Below are 25,000 nucleotides of genomic sequence, written 5' to 3' on the forward strand. Positions count from 1 at the left end.
GTGAGAGTCCAGTCCTTGGTGGATCTGACATGATATTGTGAAAGTCCAGTCCATAGTGGGTCTAACATAATAGTGAGAGTCCAGTCCATAGTGGGTCAAACATAATAGTGTGGAGGTCCAGCCCATAGTGGATCTAACATAATATTGTGAGAGTCCAGTCCATAGTGGATCTAACATAATAGTGAGAGTCCAGTCAATAGTGGATCTAACATAATAGTGTGAGAGTCCAGTCCATAGTGGATCTAACATAATAGTGTGAGAGTCCAGTCCATAGTGGATCTAACAAAATAGTGTGAGAGCCCAGTCCATAGTGGATCTAACATAATAGTGTGAGAGTCCAGTCCATAGTGGATTTAACATAATAGTGTGAGAGTCCAGTCCATAGTGGATCTAACATAATATTGTGAAAGTCCAGTCCATAGTGGATCTAACATAATAGTGTTAGAGTCCAGTCCATAGTGGAACTAACATAATAGTGTGAGAGTCCAGTCAATAGTGGATCTAACATAATAGTATGAGAGTCCAGTCTATAGTGGATCTAACATAATAGTGTGAGAGTCCAGTCCATAGTGGATCTAACAAAATAGTGTGAGAGTCCAGTCCATAGTGGATCTAACAAAATAGTGTGAGAGTCCAGTCCATAGTGGATCTAACATAATATTGTGAAAGTCCAGTCCATAGTGGATCTAACATAATAGTGAGAGTCCAGTCCATAGTGGATCTAACATAATAGTGTGAGAGTCCAGTCCATTGTGGATCTAAGATAATAGTGTGAGAGTCCAGTCCATAGTGGATCTAACATAATAGTGTGAGAGTCTAGTCCATAGTGGATCTAACATAATATTGTGAAAGTCCATTCCATAGTGGATCTAACATAATCGTGTTAGAGTCCAGTCCATAGTGGATTTAACATAATATTGTGAAAGTCCAGTCCATAGTGGATCTAACATAATATTGTGAAAGTCCAGTCCATTGTGGATCTAACACAATAGTGAGAGAGTCCAGTCCATAGTGGATCTAACATAATATTGTGAAAGTCCAGTCCATAGTGGATCTAACATAATAGTGAGAGTCCAGTCCATAGTGGATCTAACATAATAGTGAGAGAGTCCAGTCCATAGTGGATCTAACATAATAGTGTGAGAGTCCAGTCCATAGTGGATCTAACATAATAGTGTGAGAGTCCAGTCCATAGCGGATCTAACATAATATTGTGAGAGTCCAGTCCATAGTGGATCTAACATAATGTTGTTAGAGTCCAGTCCATAGTGGATCTAACATAATAGTGAGAGTCCAGTCCATAGTGGATCTAACATAATAGTGCGAGTCCAGTCAATAGTGTATCTAACATAATATTGTGAGAGTCCAGTCCATAGTGGATCTAACATAATAGTGTGAGAGTCCAGTCCATAGTGGATCTAACATAATATTGTTAGAGTCCAGTCCATAGTGGATCTAACATAATAGTGCGAAAGTCCAGTTCATAGTGGATCTAACATAATCGTGTGAGAGTCCAGTCCATAGTGGATCTAACATAATATTGTGAGAGTGCAGTCCATAGTGGATCTAACATAATAGTGAGAGTCCAGTCCATAGTGGATCTAACATAATAGTGTGAGAGTCCAGTCCATAGTGGATCTAACAAAATAGTGTGAGAGTCCAGTCCATAGTGGATCTAACATAATATTGTGAACGTCCAGTCCATAGTGGATCTAACATAATAGTGAGAGTCCAGTCCATAGTGGATCTAACATAATAGTGTGAGAGTCCAGTCCATTGTAGATCTAACATAATAGTGAGAGTCCAGTCCATAGTGGATCTAACATAATAGTGTGAGAGTCCAGTCCATAGTGGATCTAACATAATATTGTGAAAGTCCAGTCCATAGTGGATCTAACACAATAGTGAGAGTCCAGTCCATAGTGGATCTAACATAATAGTGAGAGTCCAGTCCATAGTGGATCTAACATAATAGTGTGAGAGTCCAGTCCATAGTGGATCTAACATAATAGTGAGAGTCCAGTCCATAGTGGGGCCAGCAGGAGACCATCCCGAGCGGAGACAGGTCAGCAGTGCAGAGATGTCCCCACCTGATGCACAGGGGCAAGCGGTCCACCCCGTGTCCTGACTCTGGACAGCCAGCACTTTATCCATATCCACCGGACCTGTGGCTAGAGTATACAAATGAGTTTTAAGATGGGACTTAAATGCTTCTACCGAGGTAGCATCTCTAATTGTTACCGGGAGGGCATTCCAGAGTACTGGAGCCCCAATAGAAAACGCTCTATAGCCCGCAGATTTTTTTTGGGCTCTGGGAATCACTAAATAGTGTGATCCAACTGTGCTCACTTCGACCTAAAAATCCGCTTTTTCTTGTCTCCGGACCAGGAGCGTTGTGTTGCACGCCTGCACCATCAGACGGTTCGCCATGCATCATGTAATCTGCGGCGTTTGAGCGCACCAGACAGCACTTTGTTGTCCGCCCCTCCCCTTCCCCTTCCCCAGATGTAGGCCAAGTGGAAAAGCGCCAAATGATTTAACGGAGGACACGATTCCTATTCAAAGGAGCGCGGCGCTCCTTCCTCCTTATTCATTTTCTTAGATTACCATCAAATTTGTGTCACCAGTTATTGACTCGCCGCCGCCGACCCCTCCTCCCCTCTCTCGCTCCTCTGCTGACACGCCTGACATTTTCATATGTGTCTTTGCTAATGCCCGCAAATTGCTCTGACCCGAGAAAGTGAGAGTGGGAGCGGATCATTTTAATAATATCCGAGCGTGCGCCCGGGCCCTCGAACGTATAGAACGGCAATTTTAACCTGTTTGCGGCGGGCCCCGCCCTAATGGGGTTTGACAACATTGCATTAGGCACGACGACGACGCATAATGTAGCGAAAAATTGGATGCGGAATTGCAAACATAGCGGAGGACAAAGTAAATTTACATGCTTTGCCGGCTTCGCCGATTGTCTGATATCATACTCTCTCATGCGAGCGCTCTGTGCAGCCGCCGCCATGGAGACTTAACAATGGATATCGCCGCAGAGTGCTTTTAAAGTTGAGGCTGATGGATGGCTTGTCAAAAAAAATAATTGCGCCGCTATGGAAGTGGGCTCGGGCGCGTGTTTGGGGGAGGCGTAGGGGTCGGGGGGGGAAGGCGCCATCAGCGGAGAGCATGATGGGAAGTGACAGTGGTCTGTCAAGAGGCAGTGGCTGCCCAGAGAAGTGTGAAGCCGGGGCTGTGAGGTGGGCAGGAGAGAGCAGCTCCAAAGTGCTTTTAATCCGAGGAAAAGCCGAGGAATCCCGGGCGTGGCGGCCGACGGGGTGTGCTGGAAACGGAGGCGCGAGGAAGGGAAGCGTTGATCTGGGGCGCTCCTACGCCGGATGCATGATGGCAAACGGGGCCCCGGCTGTCAATTAGAGGCTGCAGAGGAAGGCTATGGAGAAGTGATAAAACTCATCAGCACTCCCACTCTGCTCTTGTCAGTGGACTGACTGTGAAGAAGTCCAACTTGTCTGTATAAGTCACTGGGACTCCACAGCATCCCAGTTTCCTCCAGCTCTTCATTTTCAGTAAGATATGCCATACACCGTATTTCTTTGAATTAGCGCCGGGGCGGTAATTAATTTAAAACCTCTTCTCACTCCGGCGCTTACCAAAGGCATGCGGTTAATTTAGGCGTGCACTCATAAATTTGAGTGTGACGTCAGGATACCATCATGAAAAGCATATTTAATTAAAAAAAAATGTATTATGGTCTTACCTTTACTTATAAATGAAGTCCATGCGCCGCTCCGTCTGAACAAAAGCATCCATAACTTGTTTATAGAAGTCTTCCTTATCTTTCTTCAGTTTTAAAAGTCTCGATGGAGATCTTCCTTTAAAGGGGAACATTATCACAATTTCAGAAGGGTTAAAACCATTAAAAATCAGTTCCCAGTGGCTTATTTTATTTTTCGAAGTTTTTTTTCAAAATTTTACCCATCACGCAATATCCCTAAAAAAAGCTTCAAAGTGCCTGATTTTAACCATCGTTATAAACACACATTTTCCTGTGACGTCACATAGTGATGCCAACACAAACAAACATGGCGCATAGAACAGCAAGCTATAGCGATTCAGACTCGGATTTCAGCGGCTTAAGCGATTCAACAGATTACGCATGCATTGAAGCGGATGGTTGTAGTGTGGAGGCAGGTAGCGAAAACGAAATTGAAGAAAAAACTGAAGCTATTGAGCCATATCAGTTTGAACCGTATGCAAGCGAAACCGACGGACACGACAGCCAGCGACACGGGAGAAAGCGAGGACGAATTCGGCGATCGCCTTCTAACCAACGATTGGTATGTGTTTGTTTGGCATTAAAGGAACCTAACAACTATGAACTAGGTTTACAGCATATGAAATACATTTGGCAACAACATGCACTTTGACAGTGCAGACAGCCCAATTTTCATCAATTAATATATTCTGTAGACATACCCTCATCCGCTCTCTTTTCCTGAAAGCTGATCTGTCCAGTTTTGGAGTTGATGTCAGCAGGCCAGGGAAGCTAGGGTCGATATTCTTCTCTTGATCATCTTCGGTGGCATAAGAGATGGTGTGAGCCAAGACATCCAGGGGGTTTAGCTCACTCGTCTGCGCGAACAAACTGCCGCCATTGCTTGCCGTGCTAGCGAGGTCCTTTGTCCCTGAATTGCTCACACACTCCGGCAGATTCAATGGGGGTCTGGCGGCAGATTTCTTTGACTTTCTCGTTGGAAATGCATCTGCTTTGAGTGTCGCAGGATATCCACACATTCTTGCCATCTCTCGTCGTAGCATAGCTTTCGTCGGTAAAGTGTGCGGAACAAACGTCCAATTTCTTGCCACTTTCGCATCTTTGGGCCACTGGTGCAACTTGAATCCGTCCCTGTTCGTGTTGTTACACCCTCCGACAACACACCGACGAGGCATGATGTCTCCAAGGTACGGAAAACAGTCGAAAAAACGGAAAATAACAGAGCTGATTTGACTCGGTGTTTGAGAAAATGGCGGATTGCTTCCCGAAAGAAAGGCGTTTAATTCGCCAAAAGAGTTCGGAAATCGGTTAAAAAAATATATGGTCTTTTTTCTGCAACATCAAGGTATATATTGACGCTTACATAGGTCTGGTGATAATGTTCCCCTTTAATTATTACCTCCTGCTTCGAATGAAAGTCCTTGCATACTCTATTAGTGATGTTCAAAGTTAGAAATAAAGTTCTTCCAAAGGACTTACAAAAATGATTTGTGTTCACGTCTGAAGATGAGAACCACAGAAGGCCGTAGGACTTTAAACATCCAAGAGTGCCAACAAATTTGAAGCAAATGTGCTTGTCTGTTGCTGGTGTGAAAGCATGGAATTCTCTAGAAAAAGACTTAAAAAGTTGCAAGAATATCTTTGAATTTAAAGGGAGTTACAAAAAGAGACAACTGGAATTATATCAAACTGATTTTTGATTTTGACTGGAACGTGTCATTTTGAAAATGCTTAAACGGAAATTTAAAGTATGTTGGAGTTCGGGTGTTGGTGGAGGGAACAGTGATAAAGCATACTTGCCAACCTTGAGACCTTCGATTTCGGGAGGTGGGGGGTGGGGGGTGGGGGCGTGGTTGGGGGCGTGGTTAATAGGGGAGGAGTATATTTACAGCTAGAATTCACCAAGTCAAGTATTTCATATATATATATATATATATATATATATATATATATATATATATATATATATATATATATATATATTCTCTGTCACTATTTTTCTAACCATACTGAACACCCTCTCTGATGATGCATTCTGCTTCGTCTCCTTGTTGTGTGCGCAGTTGTGCACTGCACTCTCTAAAAGCCCTAGATGTTATTGTCACATATGCATGTACAGTAGATGGCAGTATTGTCCTGTTTAAGAGTGTCACAACATTGCTGTTTACGGCAGACGAACTGCTTTACGTTAGAAGAAAACGTGACTTCTGTTGTTGTGTGTTGTTGCCGCGCTGGGAGGACCTTAATGAAACTGCCTAACAATAAACCCACATAAGAAACTAAGAACTCGCCCTCGATCATTCTACAGTTATAACGTGATTGGGCAGGCACACTGTTTATATTGTGGGAAAGCGGACGTGAAAACAGGCTGTCGACACGTCACTCGGGTCCGCCTGAATTTCGTGAGATTTTCGGGAGAAAATTTGTCCCGGGAAGTTTTCGGGAGAGGCGCTGAATTTCGGGAGTCTCCCGGAAAATCCGGGAGGGTTGGCAAGTATAGGTAAAGTCATCTAAATAATTTGTGTTAAAAAGGGGGCAGATAAATATAAGAATAGTATTCTTCCATCTGCTCTTTTCTGATCATGGAAATGTATAAGAAACAAAAAAACAAGGAAAGTGTCAACTGTATATGGCTTGTATATATGCATTTTCATGAAAGGAATTAAAAGAAAATGATGAAATGATGAATGAAAGTCCAGTTTAGAAAACTGTTGTTGTCACTTCTTCTGCAGACGAGTAGTCGCAAGAATGATCCCTGGGATCACTATAGCGCCCTCTACCACCATGAGGCGGGAGTCAATTAATGACTCATATTTGACACACGCAGCTATATTAATAAAACATTTTTACTGTTCTTTTTAGCATATTCAATAGCTTGGACCTTAAATCCTACTGAATAGCTCTTTATCTTCTTCCCTTTATGCGATTTTAAATGATTGAAATTAGCCTCCTCCGTTTTGGAAAATGATGCCTTGAAAGGTGAAGTGTCACTCGTGACGTGACGAGTTTGACCCGGCGGTAAAACGAGGCATATGTTAATTATTCTGCGAAACGAGTTTGACCCGGCGGTAAAACGAGACACGCGCTAATTATTTTGCTAAACAAGTTTGACCCGGCGGTAATTCTAAGCATGCGCTAATTCTAAGCATGCGCTAATTATTTTGCGGTAAAACAAGGCATGCGGATAATATATACCCGGCGGCAATTCAAGGAAATACGGTAATACTAATGTGGGGGGAGATGTAGCCAGCGCTGCCTGCAGGAGCAAAAGTCACCGCCGCTGTCCATGGTGCTGAGGACGAGTACCATGGTCAAATTGTGAAATTTACTGTGGTTTTCACAGCATTTTTCTCTAAATTAAAAAAACTATACTTTTTTTTTTTTTTTTACTGTAATAAACTGTGGTGCCATTTTGGCATTTACAGTAATACATCGAGCAATCTACAGTTGTTGATTGTCAGGTTCAAACACTGATGACATCTATTATTATTATTATCCAAGGTTTCTCATTGTCATCCCACTGGGTTGAGTTTTTCCTTGCCCTGATGTGGGATCTGAACCGAGGATGTCGTTGTGGCTTGTGCAGCCCTTTGAGACACTTGTGATTTAGGGCTATATAAATAAACATTGATTGATTACACAGACAAGAAGCAAGGAATCATGCAGAGACAGAGTTAAATTTTGATCAATAAGGAGAGACGTATTGGGCTGTACACATAGTTACAGTTCCAACCTATGCTCTAAGGCACAGCCCACATGCTCCTCTATTTATTTGGGAGGTCCCTGGTTACATCACTGAGGCTGCTTCTGAAGGAAGGGGGGTAATTTCAGCAGCCCCAGTTAGACACAATTATTCATGAAAATTATATATATTATTCATGAAATGGAAATGTGCTGACACTCGTGATATCGCCCTGTCTCTGCTTTGTCTGCGTCAAGGCACTCGATGTTCGCCCTTGGCAGTCACACAAACACTGATACGAGACAACTCGCAGTCTTGGATTGCAAGTTGTCCCTTTGCACAGATAGAAAAGTACAACTTCAGCACAATTGATAATAACTATAGCAACGGCCTTTAAGCATAAGAGTTGTGTGATAATGTGTACATAATTATTCTAACATTGATTTGCTGTAAAAAAAAAAATAAAAATAAAAATAACTGGCAGCTCAGTTGCCAAAATGTTACTTTAAAATTGCATTTTTTTTTTATTTCCAATAAAAAAAACAAATGTAAATTGCACAGTAAAATTCTGGCAACTGAGCTTCCTTTTTTTTTTTAACACAAAACAACAGCACTGTTTTTCCATTGACAGTAATATACACTACATTTTGAGGTGAAATTATTGCAACTTACCATATTTTTTTTTTACATTTTACTTTAAAAAAAAATCTACTAATAAAATGCATGAAAAAATGGTGTAATAATAGTATTCACTGATAGAAGCGGCCCTCTGGGGCCAAACATGACTTTGACAGCGTGCCGGCCTGGCCACAGGTTCTATGGGGCTTCTGCTTACTCACGTAAGTGACAGCAAGGCATACTTCGTCAACAACCACACATGTTACACTTACGGTGGCGGTATAAAAAACTTTAACACTCTTACTAATAATGCGCCACACTGTGAACCCACACCAAACAAGAATGACAAACACATTTCGGGAGAACATCTGCAACATAACGCAACATAAACACAACAGAACAAATACCCAGAATCCCATGCAGCCCTAACTCTTCCGGGCTACATTATACGCCCCCGCTACCAAACACCGCCCACCTCCACCGACGCACGGAGGGGGGGGTTGATGTGTGAGAGAGCAGGGTTGGGGTGGGGCGGGGTTTGGTGGTAGCAGGGGTGTATAATGTAGCCCGGAAGAGTCAGGGCTGCATGGGATTCTGGGTATTTGTTCTGTTGTGTTTATGTTGTGTTAAGGTGCAAATGTTCTCCCGAAATGTGTTTGTCATTCTTGTTTGGTTTTGGTTCAAAGTGTGGCGCATTATTAGTAAGAGTCTTAAAGTTGTTGTATATGCCCACCGTCAGTGTAACCTGTGTGGCTGTTGACCAAGTATGCCTTGCTGTCACTTATGTGTGCAAGCAGAAGATGCATATAACAAGAGGCTGGGCTGGCACGCTGTTAATGCAGAATGAAGAAGGCACTAAATGCTCGGAGAATATTAATCCCGGTAGTTTTCTGCGAGAGGCACTGAAATCCGGTAGTCTCCCGGGAGAATTGGGAGGGTCGGCAAGTATGCAGCTGAGCCGCATCAGAGTGATCAAAGAGCCGCATGCGGCTCCGGAGCCACGGGTTGCCGACCCCTGATCTATTTTAATAGTAAAGTAGCTGAGACTGACTCAACAGCGCCTCTGCTGGTTGTGCCCAAGTAGTGCACTCCTTTTTTTTGTTTTGAAAAGGCAATTAATCAACACAATCGGGGGGGTATTTTACACAAGAAAATGTATTATATATTCCTTTATTCTTCCCACTAAATGGTAGACGCACGACTTACACTTAGGTGGTCTCGGACCAAGACAAGATGGTAATTACGAGATACGATCAACCCCTGTAATTTAGGGAGGGAAAAAAAATGTTGGAATATCTCAAATAATGCTCTTCTCTTGTCTCGACCTTGTGCAAAAAAGCACTTTAACTCCGACAAAAGGCCGTGTAGTGTCATTCACGCCGCGGCAATCAGCTGTTGTCGGCGAGACAGGGCTTCATTTGTGTCACGCTGATACGGCGCGTGAGTGATGCGGCGTGTCAAGCCTCGGTAACGACGACGTCAGCTCCCCCCGACATTGTCTGGCCGGGACTCCTTTTGTGCCGAACACAAATCTCGACGGCGTTTTCACGACGCGCATTACGTCCACAGACGAGGCGTGCTTTATGACTCTACATGCCAGATAATAAAGGGAGCACATCATCCTTCCCGGGGTTTTTATTTTTGCAGCCGCCGCAGTACGAGCGCAACCGGAGACGCTCCGCGTCATCAATTAGTCTTGCTGTAATTTATTCCTCGTTAAGCGCCCGTCATTAAAGTTCTCGTCTTTGAGCGTTCAATGACATACTCCCGTTTTCTGCAAATTAAAAATCGCTGACCACAGATTGAAAGAAATATTAGTTATTCTAAGAAGTTATCATTATGCATCATCATTGGATGATGTGTGATTTTCAGCTATGGATTTTAATGAGGACATTTTAGACCCGTCTCGTTTCTACTGGTTTAACTATCTTCCAGAAAGGTTTTGATGTTGTAACCCAAGGCTTGAGTATAAGTTTGATCCATGAGAAATCGCTCAAATTGTGTGTGGAGGGGGGGCGTGGCCTGCGGACCTGCAGCGAAGCGAGGTGTGCCAGGACTGGCTTCGAGATCAGCGACAGGTGCGTAGATTGCCCACCTGGGCGTGTTTATCTAATCACCTGTCGCTCTGTTAAAGGCAGCAGCCGGGAAGGAGAAGGGGGTTGATGGTGGAGCACGAGCCAAGCGAGAGCGAGACTGAGGAAACAAACACAATTGCTGAAAAGCAGAAAGACAATTTATTACAAAATAAAACATTGTTGTAACCCTGGAGGAGCCTGGCATGTCGGTCATTGGTGGTCCGAAGAACCCGGTTGGCTCAGTCCGTAGAGCATGAGACTCTTAATCTCAGGGTCGTGGGTTCGAGCCCCACATTGGGCGCCAAATTGTGGAAGACTTGCGCTTCCGGGTTCTTCGGCCCACCAATGATCGACATACCAGGGTTAAAACAATGTTTTATTTTGTAATAAATTATCTTTCTGCTTTTCAGCAATTGTCTTTGTTTCCTCAGTCTCGCTCTGGCTCGGCTTCGCTGCAGGTCCGCAGGCCACGCCCCCCTCCACATTGTGTATGAAGTGTCGGGCAGCTGAGGGAACTCTTGTTCATTTATTGCGGGAATGTCAGAGATCTAAAAGAGCTATGGTTGATAACAACTGCTGTGAATAGTTAGCCAGAACAAAGTTTTACGTCTTTACGAGGGTCGTCCCGATACCGATATTTTGGTACCGGTACCAAAATGTATTTCGATATTTTTCGGTATTTTTCTAAATAAAGGGGACCACAAACAATGGCATTATTGGCTTTATTTTAACAACAAATCTTAGGGTACATTAAACATATGTTTATTATTGCAATTTTGGCCTTAAATAAAATAGTAAACATACAAGGCAACTTATCTTTTAGTAGTAAGTAAACAAACAGAGGCTCCTAATTTAGCTGCTGACATATGCAGTAACATATTGTGTCATTTATCATTCTATTATTTTGTCAACATTATTAATGACAAGAGGTAAAAAATCAATTATAAATCTACTTGTTCATTTACTGTTAATATCTGCTTACTTTCTCTTTTAACATGTTCTATCTACACTTCTGTTAAAATGTAATAATCACTTATTCTTCTGTTGTTTGATACTTTACATTAGTTTTGGATGATACCACAACTTTGGGTATCGATCCGATACCAAGTAGTTACAGGATCATACAATGGTCATAATTTAAGTCCTCATGTGTCCAGGAGGAGTTTATAAACATAATATTATTTTTTTTAAAAGGCAAAAAGATTTTGTGATGCTAAAGAAATATCGATGTAATGTAGAATGATGGGTTCTACATGTAAAGCGACTTTGGGTACTTAGAAAAGCGCTATATAAATCCCAGTTATTATTATTATTATTATAGTAGTATCGACTAGATACGCTATTGTACTTGGGGGGAGGGGTACTTTTTAGAGGCGGTATAGTACCGAATATGATTCATTAGTATCTAGTCACAACTGGGGGGAAAAAAAACGGTCAAAAAGTGTAAATGTAGCTCCTCCAAAACTTAATTCTAAATACATCAGGTATACAATGGGATTGTTTTTTTGTTTCGCACATACTGAACAAAGTCTCTGAATAGAAGTAGGAAGAAGCAGAGTTTATTTAATCTTACTCCTTACTGATTGGGTTTTAACGTTAGCGTGTTCGAATTGGATTTCGACTTCTTCACTGCGAAATTATTTGCCACTCGCCATGATTTAAAATGGTATTTCTAGAAATGTCCCTAGCTTCAAGAGCTATTCACCTATTTTAGTCGGCGACTACCGTATTTTCCGCACCATAAGCCGCCCTGGGTTATAAGCCGCGCCTTCAATGAACGGCATATTTCAAAACTTTGTCCACCTATAAGCCGCCCCGTGTTATAAGCCGCATCTAACTGCGCTAAAGGAATGTCAAAAAAACAGTCAGATAGGTCAGTCAAACTTTAATAATATATTAAAAACCAGCGTGATGTGGGCGCGCATGGAGTCGTATATCAACATGGACGGAGCTGCGTGAAAAAAGCCACCTGGCCTCTTCGCGTAAACTTACCTTAACCACTCGCTCATCTTTTCTTCATCCATCCATCCCTTCGAGTTAGCTTTTATGATGACGCCGGCTGGAAAGGTCTCTTTTGGCAAGGTCTTCCTTTTGAATATCACCATGGGTGGAAGTTTCTGGCCATTAGCATGGCAAGCTAGAACCACAGTGAAGGATGACTTCTCATTCCCTGTGGTGCGAATATTCACCGTACGTGCTCCCGTTGTATCCACAGTGCGGTTCACAGGAATATCAAAAGTCAGTGGAACCTCGTCCATGTTGATAATGTTCTCTGGCCGGATCTTTTTTTCAGCTATCTTGTTTTTACAATATGCACGGAAAGTAGCCAGCTTTTCTTGAAAGTCTTTAGGCAGTTGCTGTGAAATAGTAGTCCGTGTGCGGATGGAGAGATTGCGTCTTTTCATGAACCGGAAACCTGTCGCTTAGTAGGAGCCATTTTGTGGTCTTTACAGATGTAAACACACAAAGGAAATGAAACGTAATATCCGCGCGCTTCTTCTTCTTCTTCTTCTACGCGGGCGGGTGGTTGCTTACAGTAGAAGAAGAAGCGCTTCCTGTTCAATGGGGGCGGGTGCTTACCTTGGCGGTTGCTTGCGTAGAAGAAGAAGCACTTCCTCTTCTACGGGGAAAAAAGATGGCGGCTGTTTACCGTAGTTGCGAGACCGAAACTTTATGAAAATGAATCTTAATATTAATCCATATATAAAGCGCACCGGGTTATAAGCCGCACTGTCAGCTTTTGAGTAAATTTGTGGTTTTTAGGTGCGGCTAATAGTGCGGAAAATACGGTAATCTTAATTTTAACATGAATCATCTTTTTTTTTTTTTTTCTGTTCTCGTTTTAAAAATGTTCAAATTGAGAAAATAACTATTCAATTAAGATATTTTGGGTTAGAAAAATCTTGTTTAGAGATTCTGCAACAGCTGGAGGATGCTTCATTTAAGAATTGCAAGTTAAACAATGCTTGATGTCAGAATAAAATACATATTTTTTCATCATTAAACTCATGCTAATTTCTAGATATCTTAATTTAGGATGTCTTAACAAGTAAAATGATCTCAGTCAGTAGCGAAATGCTCACCTTCTTACATTATAACATCTTTTAAAGGCCTTAGAGTAGGGATATTTAACACAATCGATTTGGGGGCCACATTTCCAGAACATCTAAGGACTGGGAGTTGTTTTGTATATTCCAGAGAACCAGTGTAGAAATTAGATTGTGGTCTGTTTAATTAGGTCTATTTACGATTGGTAGGTCTTGAGTCATACCAAAGAATATAAATATGGGACCCATTACCTCCTTGCTTGGCACTCAGCATTAAGGGTTGGAATTGGGGGTTAAATCTTCAAAAAATATTCCCGGGCGCGGCCACCGCTGCTGCTCATTGCTCCCCTCACCTCCCAGGGGGTGATCAAGGGTGATGGGTCAAATGCAGAGAATAAGTTTGCCACACCTAGTGTGTGTGACAATCATGGGTACTTCAACTTTAACAAGAGTACTCTGCTGTTTTTAAGGACCTTCTGCAAAAAAAAGCTAGTCCAAGATCATCTCTATGACAACACTCTAGTTTTTTTTGAGAATCTGCTGCAAAAACATTATTGAACAGAACTCGTAGGCCACCAGTTGAACAGCCCAAAGGATGAAAAAGAGAGGACCTAAGGTGGAACTCTGAGGAACACCATAACTAAAGAAGTTAAACAAATGACTACTGACTGCATCTGAAGTAAGCAAGCTACAGCAACACCTTACTTGCATAATTATAATCATAATAATACATTTTACTTATAAGGTGTCTTTCTGGGCACTCAAGGACACCGTACAAAATACAATCAATTGGATAAAAACAACAACAACAACAAAGATCGATAAGATTTACAATGAATAAGCAGTCAGGAATAGGTGTGTTTTGAGTCTTGATTTGAAGAGGGATATTGAGTCTAAGTTCAATCATAATTCACATTGTGGAAAAAAATTTAACTGCCATAACGGAGAGGACTTAAAGGGGAACATTATCACCAGACCTATGTAAGCGTCAATATATACCTTGATGTTGCAGGAAAAAGACCATATATTTTTTTAACCGATTTCCGAACTCTAAATGGGTGAATTTTGGCGAATTAAACGCCTTTCTATTATTCGCTCTCGGAGCGATGGTGTCACAACGTGACGTCACATCGGGAAGCAAACACAGAGTCAAATCAGCTCTGTTATTTTCCGTTTTTTCGACTGTTTTCCGTACCTTGGAGACATCATGCCTCGTCGGTGTGTTGTCGGAGGGTGTAACAACACGAACAGGGACGGATTCAAGTTGCACCAGTGGCCCAAAGATGCGAAAGTGGCAAGAAATTGGACGTTTGTTCCGCACACTTTACCGACGAAAGCTATGCTACGACAGAGATGGCAAGAATGTGTGGATATCCTGCGACACTCAAAGCAGATGCATTTCCAACGATAAAGTCAAAGAAATCTGCCGCCAAACCCCCATTGAATCTGCCGGAGTGTGTGAGCAATTCAGGGACAAAGGACCTCGCTAGCACGGCAAGCAATGGCGGCAGTTTGTTCCCGCAGACGAGCGAGCTAAACCCCCTGGATGTCTTGGCTCACACCGTCCCTTATGCCACCAAAGATGATCAAGAGAAGAATATCGACCCTAGCTTCCCTGGCCTGCTGACATCAACTCCAAAACTGGACAGATCAGCTTTCAGGAAAAGAGAGCGGATGAGAGTATGTCTACAGAATATATTAATTGATGAAAATTGGGCTGTCTGCACTCTCAAAGTGCATGTTGTTGCCAAATGTATTTCATATGCTGTAAACCTAGTTCATAGTTGTTAGTTTCCTTTAATGCCAAACAAACACATACCAATCGTTGGTTAGAAGGCGATCGCCGAATTCGTCCTCGCTTTCTCCCGTGTCGCTTTTGTCGGTTTCGCTTGCATACGGTTCAAAGCGATATGGCTCAATAGCTTCAGTTTCTTCTTCAATTTCGTTTTCGCTACCTGCCTCCACACTACAACCATCCGTTTCAATACATGCGTAATCTGTTGAATCGCTTAAACTATAGCTAATGTCGCTATAGCCTGCTGTTCTATGCGCCATGTTTGTTTGTGTTGGCATCACTATGTGACGTCACAGGAAAATGGACGGGTGTATATAACGATGGTTAAAATCAGGTACTTTGAAGCTTTTTTTAGGGATATAGCGTAATGGGTAAAATTTTGAAAAAAACTTAAGCCACTGGGAACTGATTTTTAATGGTTTTAACCCTTCTGAAATTGTGATAATGTTCCCCTTTAAAGTGGTGCTTTGAGGAACACCTCCGTTATGTAAATCACTAGTTTGGACCCCAAGTTTCTATGTTTGCTGGCAAAGGTTCAAAGTTCAATGCAAGGATGCGCCAACATGTTTACAATGGGTTTTACACAAAAGGAGCACTCTGGTGTTTTTAAGGCATCTGCTGCAAAAATGTTTGTCTTCCAAGTTTTAAACTGAATTCACGGGACCCCTATGGTGTCATTTGGCCCCTCGGTGCCAATAGAATAGGCCTGCCTTAGGGTAACCTCAGGATCTTAAGCCCTTACTTAACCTTACTTTTCATTGTGGGAAGAAGTTAAACCGGAACAATTAGAAGTCTTCACTTGAACCCTGTTTTTAGGAACAAAACAATGGAGGGAGACGAAAAAAATGGAACGGAAATGGAAATCCTTTCGGAGTAAGAAATGGCCGCAGTTTGGTCTCTTCAATGCCTGCGAGAGAAGACACTATGTCAGCGCTGATTGGAAAAAGAAAGATGTATAGACTCCCAAATTGATGAAATGACGGTGGAGGGGAAGAGAGGAAGACGTAGAGAGGGCGAGAGAGGGAAGGAAGGCAGGCTGCGTGGATGGATGGATGGAGGGAAAGCCTCATTTAGCAGAGAAAAGGCTGTTTGGGCTGCCCATACAAAGGAGGGAGAGTCCAAAGCCATTGATCTCTGGCAGCCAATGACAGCCCAGAACTAAGCAATAATCATGACAAATGAGCGGCGCCTCGGCCAGATGAGAAACTGCCGATAATCACACACACACACACACACATACACACACACACACACACAGAAAAAAAGAAAAAGCTTGGCAAGGTCGCTGTAGAAAGTAGTGGATGTTCTGTACCTCTCAATACTCCTGAGAGAAAGAGACAAAATAGGGACTTTAACGTTATTGGATTGGACTTTAAAGCTGGTTTTACACCGTCCAAAGTCAGCATGGACTTAACTTCCTTGATCGACTATGTTGGACAATTCATCAATTACTTGATTAATCGATTGGTCGACCTTAACTTCACCGAGCTGACGTCGTGTTGTTCGGTCTTTGCACAGCGAGCTCGTTGAGACTGAAGTCCGTTCAGGACGAATGGCTGCCTCGGAGCCACGGGAATCCAGCATTTCTTCGCCTACACCTTTTATACAGGACCTGGCAAAGCGGAATATTGCTAGAAAAAAATACCAAGTGATGCCGGACATCTTCCTGAAAGTGTCCTCTGGACTGGGCGTTAGTGTTTTGCATAAAACTCTAACTCTTGTCCTGTCCCGTGAAAATAATAACTAAAGTTCCTTAGGTGAATAATACACACTCACTACACCGGTATGATTTAGCGCTTTCATGGCAAGTTTACTGACAGATATAAGTAAGAACTTTACACTACTTTATATTGGAAATGGCAACAGCGAAGGATGAATTTCCCATAACAAGAAGATAGAGAAAAAGAAAAAGCGGAGTCGGCACGGAAAATTCATAAATTACTTGATAAATCGATTGGTCGACCTTAACTTCCCCGAGCTGACGTCATGTTGTTCGGTCTTTACACAGCACGCTCGTTGAGACTGAAGTCCGTTCAGGACGAATGGCTGCCTCGGAGCCACGGGAATCCAGCATTTCTTCTCCTATACCTTTTATACAAGACCCGGCAAAACGGAATATTGCCTTAACAGTCTGTGCGTTTTCACACAGCAACACAAAAAAAATAAAAAATACCAACACCGGACATCTTCCTGAAAGTGTCCTCTGGACTGGGTGTTTGTGTTTTGTGTAAAACTCTAACTCTTGTTCCCACCTCTACTAAAACTCCGGAAACAACAACACCAGAAATGTGTCCCGTGAAAATAATAACTAAAGTTCCTTGGGTGAATAATTTACACTCACTACACCGGTAGGTTTTAGCGCTTTCATGGCGAGTTTACTGACAGATACAAGTAAGAACTTTACACTACTTTATATTAGAAATGGCAACAGTGGAGGATGAATGTCCCATAACAAGAAGATTTCCTATGTTGAAGCACAGTACAATCCATCAAGCTGTGCGGCTTCATAGCTTACCAAAGTCGTACTAAAACATTTTGATCGACTTTGTTGGAAAATTCATCAATTACTTGATGAATCGATTGGTCGATCTTAACTTCACCGAGCTGACGTCGTGTTGTTCGGTCTTTACACAGCACGCTCGTTGAGACTGAAGTCCGTTCAGGACGAATGGCTGCCTCGGAGCCACGGGAGTCCAGCATTTCTTCGCCTACACCTTTTATACAGGACCCGGCAAAACGGAATATTGCCTTAACAATCTGTGCGTTTTCACACAGCAACACAAAAAAAAAAAAATATATACCAACACCGGACATCTTCCTGAAAGTGTCCTCTGGACTGGGTGTTTGTATTTTGTATAAAACTCTAACTCTTGTCCCCATCTCTGCTAAAACTCCGGAAACAACAACACCAGAAATGTGTCCTGTGAAAATAATAACTAAAGTTCCTTGGGTGAATAATTTACACTCACTACACCGGTATGTTTTAGCGCTTTCATGGCGAGTTTACTGACAGCTATAAGTAAGAACTTTACACTACTTTATATTAGAAATGGCAACAGTGGAGGAAGAATGTCCCATAACAAGAAGATTTCCTATGTTGAAGCACAGTACAATCCATCAAGCGGTGCGGCTTCATAGCTTACCAAAGTCGTACTAAAACATTTTGATCGACTGTGTAGGAAAATTCATCAATTACTTGATTAATCCATTGGTCGACCTTAACTTCACCGAGCTGACGTCGTGTTGTTTGGTCTTTGCACAGCGAGCTCGTTGAGACTGAAGTCCGTTCAGGACGAATGGCTGCCTCGGAGCCACGGGAGTCCAGCATTTCTTCACCTACACCTTTTATACAGGACCCGGGATATTGCCTTAACAGTCTGTGTGTTTTCACACAGCAACACAGAAGAAAAAATACAAAGTGATGCCGGACATCTACCTGACAGTGTCCTCTGGACTGGGCGTTTGCGTTTTGTATAAAACTCTAACTCAGGGGTCAACAACGCGGGTGCCCGCGGGCACCAGGTAGCCCATAAGGACCAGATGAGGAGTCGCCCACTGGCCTGTTCTAAAAATAGCTCAAATAGCAGCACTTACCAGTGAGCTGCCTCTATTTTTTAAATTGTATTTATTTACTAGCAAGCTGGTCTCGCTTTGCTCGACATTTTTAATTCTAAGAGAGACAAAACTCAAATAGAATTTGAAAATCCAAGAAAATATTTTAAAGACTTGGTCTTCACTTGTTTAAATAAATTCATTATTTTCTTTACTTTGCTTCTCATAACTTTCAGAAAGACAATTTTAGAGAAAAAATACAACCTTAAAAATGATTTTAGGATTTTTAAACACATATATCTTTTTACCTTTTAAATTCTTTATTCTTCTTTCCTGACAATTTAAATCAATGTTCAAGTAAATTTTTTTTTTTTTATTGTAAAGAATAATAAATGCATTTTAATTTAATTCTTCATTTTAGCTTCTGTTTTTACGACGAAGAATATTTGTGAAATATTTATTCAAACTTATTATGATTAAAATTAAAAAAAAATATTCGGGCAAATCTAGAAAATCTGTACAATCAAATTTAAATCTTATTTTAAAGTCTTTTGAATTTTTTTTTAAATTTTTGTTTTGGAAAATCTAGAAGAAATAATGATTTGTCTTTGTTAGAAATATAGCTTGGTCCAATTTGTTATATGTTCTAACAAAGCGCAGATTGGATTTTAGCCTATTTAAAACATGTCATCAAAATTCTAAAATTAATCTTAATCAGGAAAATTTACTAATGATGTTCCATAATTTCTTTTTTAAATGTTTTCAAAAAGATTCAAATTAGCTAGTTTTTTCTCTTCTTTTTTTTGGTTGAATTTTGAATTTTAAAGTGTTGAAATTGAAGATAAACTATGTTTCAAATTTAATTTTCATTTTTTTCGTGTTTCTCCTCTTTTATAAAAATGTTAGTGGCGAGCTAGTTAAAATGGGATATTGTGATTTCACAAGACTGTCTTAGAAGTGATCATTTGAAAATGTTCAATTTGAAAAATGTGCACTTAGAGAAAATATAAAAATAAAGTGTTGCATATTGATATTTATCTGTTTCTATATATATTTATTGTGACAAATTATTAAGATGATCAGTGTTTCCACAAAGATAAATATCATTAATTATTAATAATAACATAGAGTTAAAGGTAAATTGAGCAAATTGGCTATTTCTGGCAATTTATTTAAGTGTGTATCAAACTGGTAGCCTTTCGCATTAATCAGTACCCAAGACGTAGCTCTTGGTTTCAAAAAGGTTGGTGCCCCCTGCTCTAACTCTTGTCCCGACCTCTGCTAAAACTCCGGAAACAACAACACCGAAAATAATAACTAAAGTTCCTTGGATGATTAACGTACACTCACTACACCGGTATGTTTTAGTGCTTTCATGGCGAGTTTACTGACAGATATAAGTAAGAACTTTAGACTACTTTATATTAGAAATAGCAACAGCGGAGGATGAATGTCCCATAACAAGAAGATAGAGAAAAAGAAGAAGCTTATCGACTACGGAGTCGGCACGGACTACATAGGTGGACACACGCAAATTTTCAGGATTTATGCAGATCCCAAATACAGATCAGACGTTCAACTTCACACTTTATAGCTTGCAGAAAACCTTTTCACACAGGAGACATCCCACCACTGTTACTTTGTTATCCTTTTTACACAAAACAAAACAGAATACAGTCATCCTTTGCGACATCAGGCTTTTATATATATTTTAAGGTTATTCTACATTTGTTTTACCCTAAATGAAGTGTTAAAATTGTCATATTTGTGTTTGTTGTTGGTCTCTGTTGTAGCTGGCTCTTCAACTTGACCCTACCCAATGCAATGGTGGTATTTTTCTTCACTGTGTCAGAAGAAGACATTTCACTCATAGTTTGTAAAATGTGTTCGGCAAAAACTAAACAAGGAGGGATTAAAGACTAACTTCAACGCAATCAAATCTGATGAGTCACCTTAAACGTCACCATCGTCAAAGATGTATGGAATCTGCTAAGCCGAGACTTAACGTTATTAGCAGCGACCACAGCAAAGTTTAAGCCACAGAACGGATGAGAACGTGTTTGATAAGAGGCAACAGTTTGAAAGAAGACCATAGGGCAAAATAACTACACGACAAACTGAGCAGTTGTGTTTAACTTTACAGTTCATCTAGGGGCCTTGGGTAACTTAGTAAACTTGAATGATTTCTTGACGGAAAAAAAATACTGATTTGAATCCTGATTTCTTATGTTATAAAATTGAATATTATATTTCTAAAGGGCATTCACTTATTTCACTATTTTTTATTGTTTGGGACAAAGAATATCTATTTTTATTTTTGTCAATCATCAAAAGATTACACTTGTTTCGGTGTTGTTGCTAACTGCGATGCAGAACTTTTTTTGGTTTAGTTTTAGTAGTCGGATTTATACACAGGTAAAACTCAAAGTGTGAATATCGTGCAGAGGTTCGTTTAATACAGCAATTAGATTTACAAGGTAAAACTAATATGTGGCATAGGTTCATAACATGCAACTCTCGACATTTCAAACCTTCTGTTGATATCATTTTGATAATTATGGCCTACGTCTTATGAAAACCTCAGAACAACTTGGGGTTTTCAAAAACTGTTAAGTTCATCAGAACTATAGCAAATAAAGGCTTCTTATCTCTCACTTTGCATGTAATGATTTGATATCACATATTAGTTTCACATATGAAGTTGAACTGTTGACGTGAATGAACTATTGCACAATATGCAATTTTTTTTCTTAGTTTTACCTGTTTGTTGTGTTTTATGAAATAATATTGAGAATGTTTGAGTTGCATTTTGTCTATCAATGAAATATTTGAAAAGTTGAATTATCTATATATATATATTTTTTTTTTATTTTTTTTATTTTTTTTATTTATTATTATTCTTATTTATTTATTTTTATTATTATTTTTTTTGCTCTATGCAATTATTAGAATTGCTTGCATATGTCAAACAATATAGTATAAAGTGTGTTTGTACTCAAATTATAGTTAATTTAAAAAAATATCAGTTGACATTTTCCCTATCCTAACAATAGACCTGTATATTTTTTGTTTGAATGTCAACATTTTGAGCAAAAGTGTGAACTCTTAAATTAATTTCTTCTCACTAAATATTGTTTAAATATATACACACATAAATATTCGTTATCATTATGGGTTTTAAAGGTCTGGAAATGATTGGTAAATGGTTGAAATTCCCATTATTGTGCATCCCTCACTGTTATGTGTCATGATAGATTAGTAATTTGTTTGAGAACAAAACCATATCAAAGTGTGCTCCCAAACATCAACACTTCAACCTACAGAAAGTTTCCCGTCTTTGATACTACCGTATCTTGCGGACTATAAGACGCACGGGTATTTACCAAATTTTAGAAGAAATAAATATTTTTACATATATAAGCCGCACCGGACTATAAGCTGCATGTATGAAATATTTTGTCAATGTTTATTTACTTAACTTAATTGTTTTCACAGCAGTAAAGCGGTTGATGAAACAAAACAGAAGTCGTCGCCATGGACTTACTAGCTCTCTAATCTGCCAAACAGACTCAATACTCGACGGTGACGTTTTGGTGAATTTACGAAACTGAAACAGTACAACCTGAATGCCGTTGTAAGTTAATAATACTAAAACAGACACTTGTAAACGTAAATATTCGCTTATGCTAACAAAGCTAGCGTTATTACATCATGTTAGCACGTACAAATATACATGGAAAACCCTCCTACGGACATCACACCTGGGACGGTTTAGCCGTATTTTTCGGACTATAAGGCGCACTTAAAATCATTACATTTTCTCAAAAATTGGCAGTGCGCGTTATAACCCGGTGCAGAATAATTCTGGTTGTGCTTACGAACCTTGAAGCCATTTTATTTGGTACATGCTGTAATGATAAGTGTGACCAGTAGATGGCAGTCACACATAAGAGATATGTGTAGACTGCAATATGATGGCAGTAAACAACACCAAAACTTTAAATGTTCTATTGAAAATAAAGAACATTACTCACGGCGCTCAAAAATCTGTCAAAATGTTTTAGTACGACTTTGAAGCCACACCGTTTGATGGATTGTCGGCGCATTACGGATACCGTAGTCAGAGATACAAGTATTACTATGGTGTGTGTATAAGGACCGCAAAATGGCACCCATTAGCAGACATATTATCTGGCGTTTTGTTTCGCAATATTATGCTTTTGTATGAAAATAAACCTGAATAGGTGTGCCCTATGGTCCAGAAAATACGATAAGTATGAATAGGGGTTGCCAACCAGGTAGACTTGACAGGTCTGCCTGGTTGGCCACGCCTATAAGAACAGCTGATAGGCAACACGTCACAGTGCTCAGGTGACCTTTCTGAAGAAGACTGCAGATGACAGTCGAAACATGTCAGGTCAAGATTCCAACTAATATACCGAAAAATGTGGTCTAATTACAAGAAAATCTGAAAAAAGTATGAATTGTTTTAGTTATATTGTAAAACCAACAAACGTTACTTGGAGCGATAAATGAAGAATCCTTTTGAGTATAAGTCGCACCGGCCGAAAATGCATAATAAAGAAGGAAAAAAACATATATAAGTCGCACTGGAGTATAAGTCGCATTTTTTGGGGAAACTTATTTGATAAAAGCCAACACCAAGAATAGACATTCGAAAGGCAATTTAAAATAAATAAAGAATAGTGAACAACAGGCTGAATAAGTGTACGTTATATGAGGCATAAATAACCAACTGAGAACATGCCTGGTATGTTAACGTAACATATTATGGTAAGAGTCATTCAAATAACTATAACATATAGAACAGGGGTAATCACACTTTTTCTGCAGGCGAGCTACTTTTCAATTGATCAAGTCATGGGGATCTACCTCATTCACAAAAATAATTTATATTTACTTATTTATGAAATATATGTTTTTGTTAACAAGTTAAAGGTGTTTAATGATAATACAAGAATGTTTAACACATATAGTTAATATTGTTAACAAGTTAAAGGTGTTTAAAGATAATACATGCATGTTTAACACATATAGTTAATATTGTTAACAAGTTAAAGGTGTTTAAAGATAATGCAAGCATGTTTAACACATATAGTTAATATTGTTAACAACTTAAATGTGTTTAATGATAATACAAGAATGTTTAACACATATAGTTAATATTGTTAACAACTTAAAGGTGGTTAAAGATAATACAAGAATGTTTAACACATATAGTTAATATTGTTAACAACTTAAAGGTGTTTAAAGATAATACAAGCATGTTTAACACATATAGTTAATATTGTTAACAACTTAAATGTGTTTAATGATAATACAAGAATGTTTAACACATATAGTTAATATTGTTAACAACTTAAAGGTGTTTAAAGATAATACAAGCATGTTTAACACATATAGTTAATAGTGTTAACAAGTTAAAGATGTTTAAAGATAATACAAGCATGTTTAACACATATAGTTAATATTGTTAACAAGTTAAAGATGTTTAAAGATAATACAAGCATGTTTAACACATATAGATTCCTTTCTTTCATGAAGACAAGAATATAAGTTGGTGTATTACCTGATTGTGATGACTTGCATTGATTGGAATCAGACAGTGGTGCTGATAACGTCCGCATTTTCGAATGGAGGAGAAAGAAAGTCCTTCTTTCTGTCCAATACCACATGAAAGTGGTTGGTTTTTGACATCTTATTTGCCCAGCTTCCGTACTCTTTTGTATACACTTTACAAGAAATACATTGTCGGCAAACTCCGTAGCTTGCTAGCTTGTGCACGCCAGCTTTCTGAGACTCTTATTTTGGTAGCGCAGGCAGGATGAAGCAGAGCTTTTATTGTGCAACTGTGCAGTTGGTCTTTGGAGTTTTGACAACAGGTACGGCGCCAGAGTCTGTTGAAATAAAGTGTTTCTCGCCTTCCTGTCGGTAATTTTAATGAGCTGGCAGCAGCCAGCGTCATCTCAGAAGACCCTCGGGTGCCGTGAATGTCAATCAAGTGACGGAAGTGACGTCACAGTGAAGATTTGTGATCGCTCATTTTTAGGACTATTTTTTAAATGCCTGGCTGGTGATCGACTGACACACCCTCCACGATCGACCGGTAGCTCGCGATTGACGTAATGAGCACCCCTGATATAGAACGTGCTATACGTTTACCAAACAATCTGTCACTCCTAATCGCTAAATCCCATGAAATCTTATACGTCTAGTCTCTTACGTGAATGAGCTAAATAATATTATTTGATATTTTACGGTAATGTGTTAATCATTTCACACATAAGTTGCTCCTGAGTATAAGTCGCACCCCCGCACCCAAACTATGAAAAAAACTGCGACTTATAGTCCGAAAAATACGGTAATAATTTCCTCACAATGACAGAGTTCTTAATGATCTCTTGAGTATTGTGTAGATCCCTAATCGAG

The 25,000-nt window shown here is 40.0% G+C and overlaps 1 protein-coding gene and 1 non-coding gene across 2 annotated transcripts in view; both read left to right on the forward strand.

Moving 5' to 3' along the window:
- The window catches only part of lrmda (leucine rich melanocyte differentiation associated), an 864,842-nt gene that overhangs the window by 416,256 nt on the left and 423,586 nt on the right, over nt 1-25,000 (forward strand). The gene's annotated exons all lie outside the window — the stretch shown is intronic.
- On the forward strand, nt 10,385-10,457 carry trnak-cuu (transfer RNA lysine (anticodon CUU)). The gene has a single exon. It is a non-coding gene; the product is annotated as a tRNA-Lys (tRNA).

This window comes from Nerophis lumbriciformis, linkage group LG02 (assembly GCF_033978685.3).
Source record: "Nerophis lumbriciformis linkage group LG02, RoL_Nlum_v2.1, whole genome shotgun sequence".
Lineage (NCBI taxonomy): Eukaryota > Metazoa > Chordata > Actinopteri > Syngnathiformes > Syngnathidae > Nerophis > Nerophis lumbriciformis.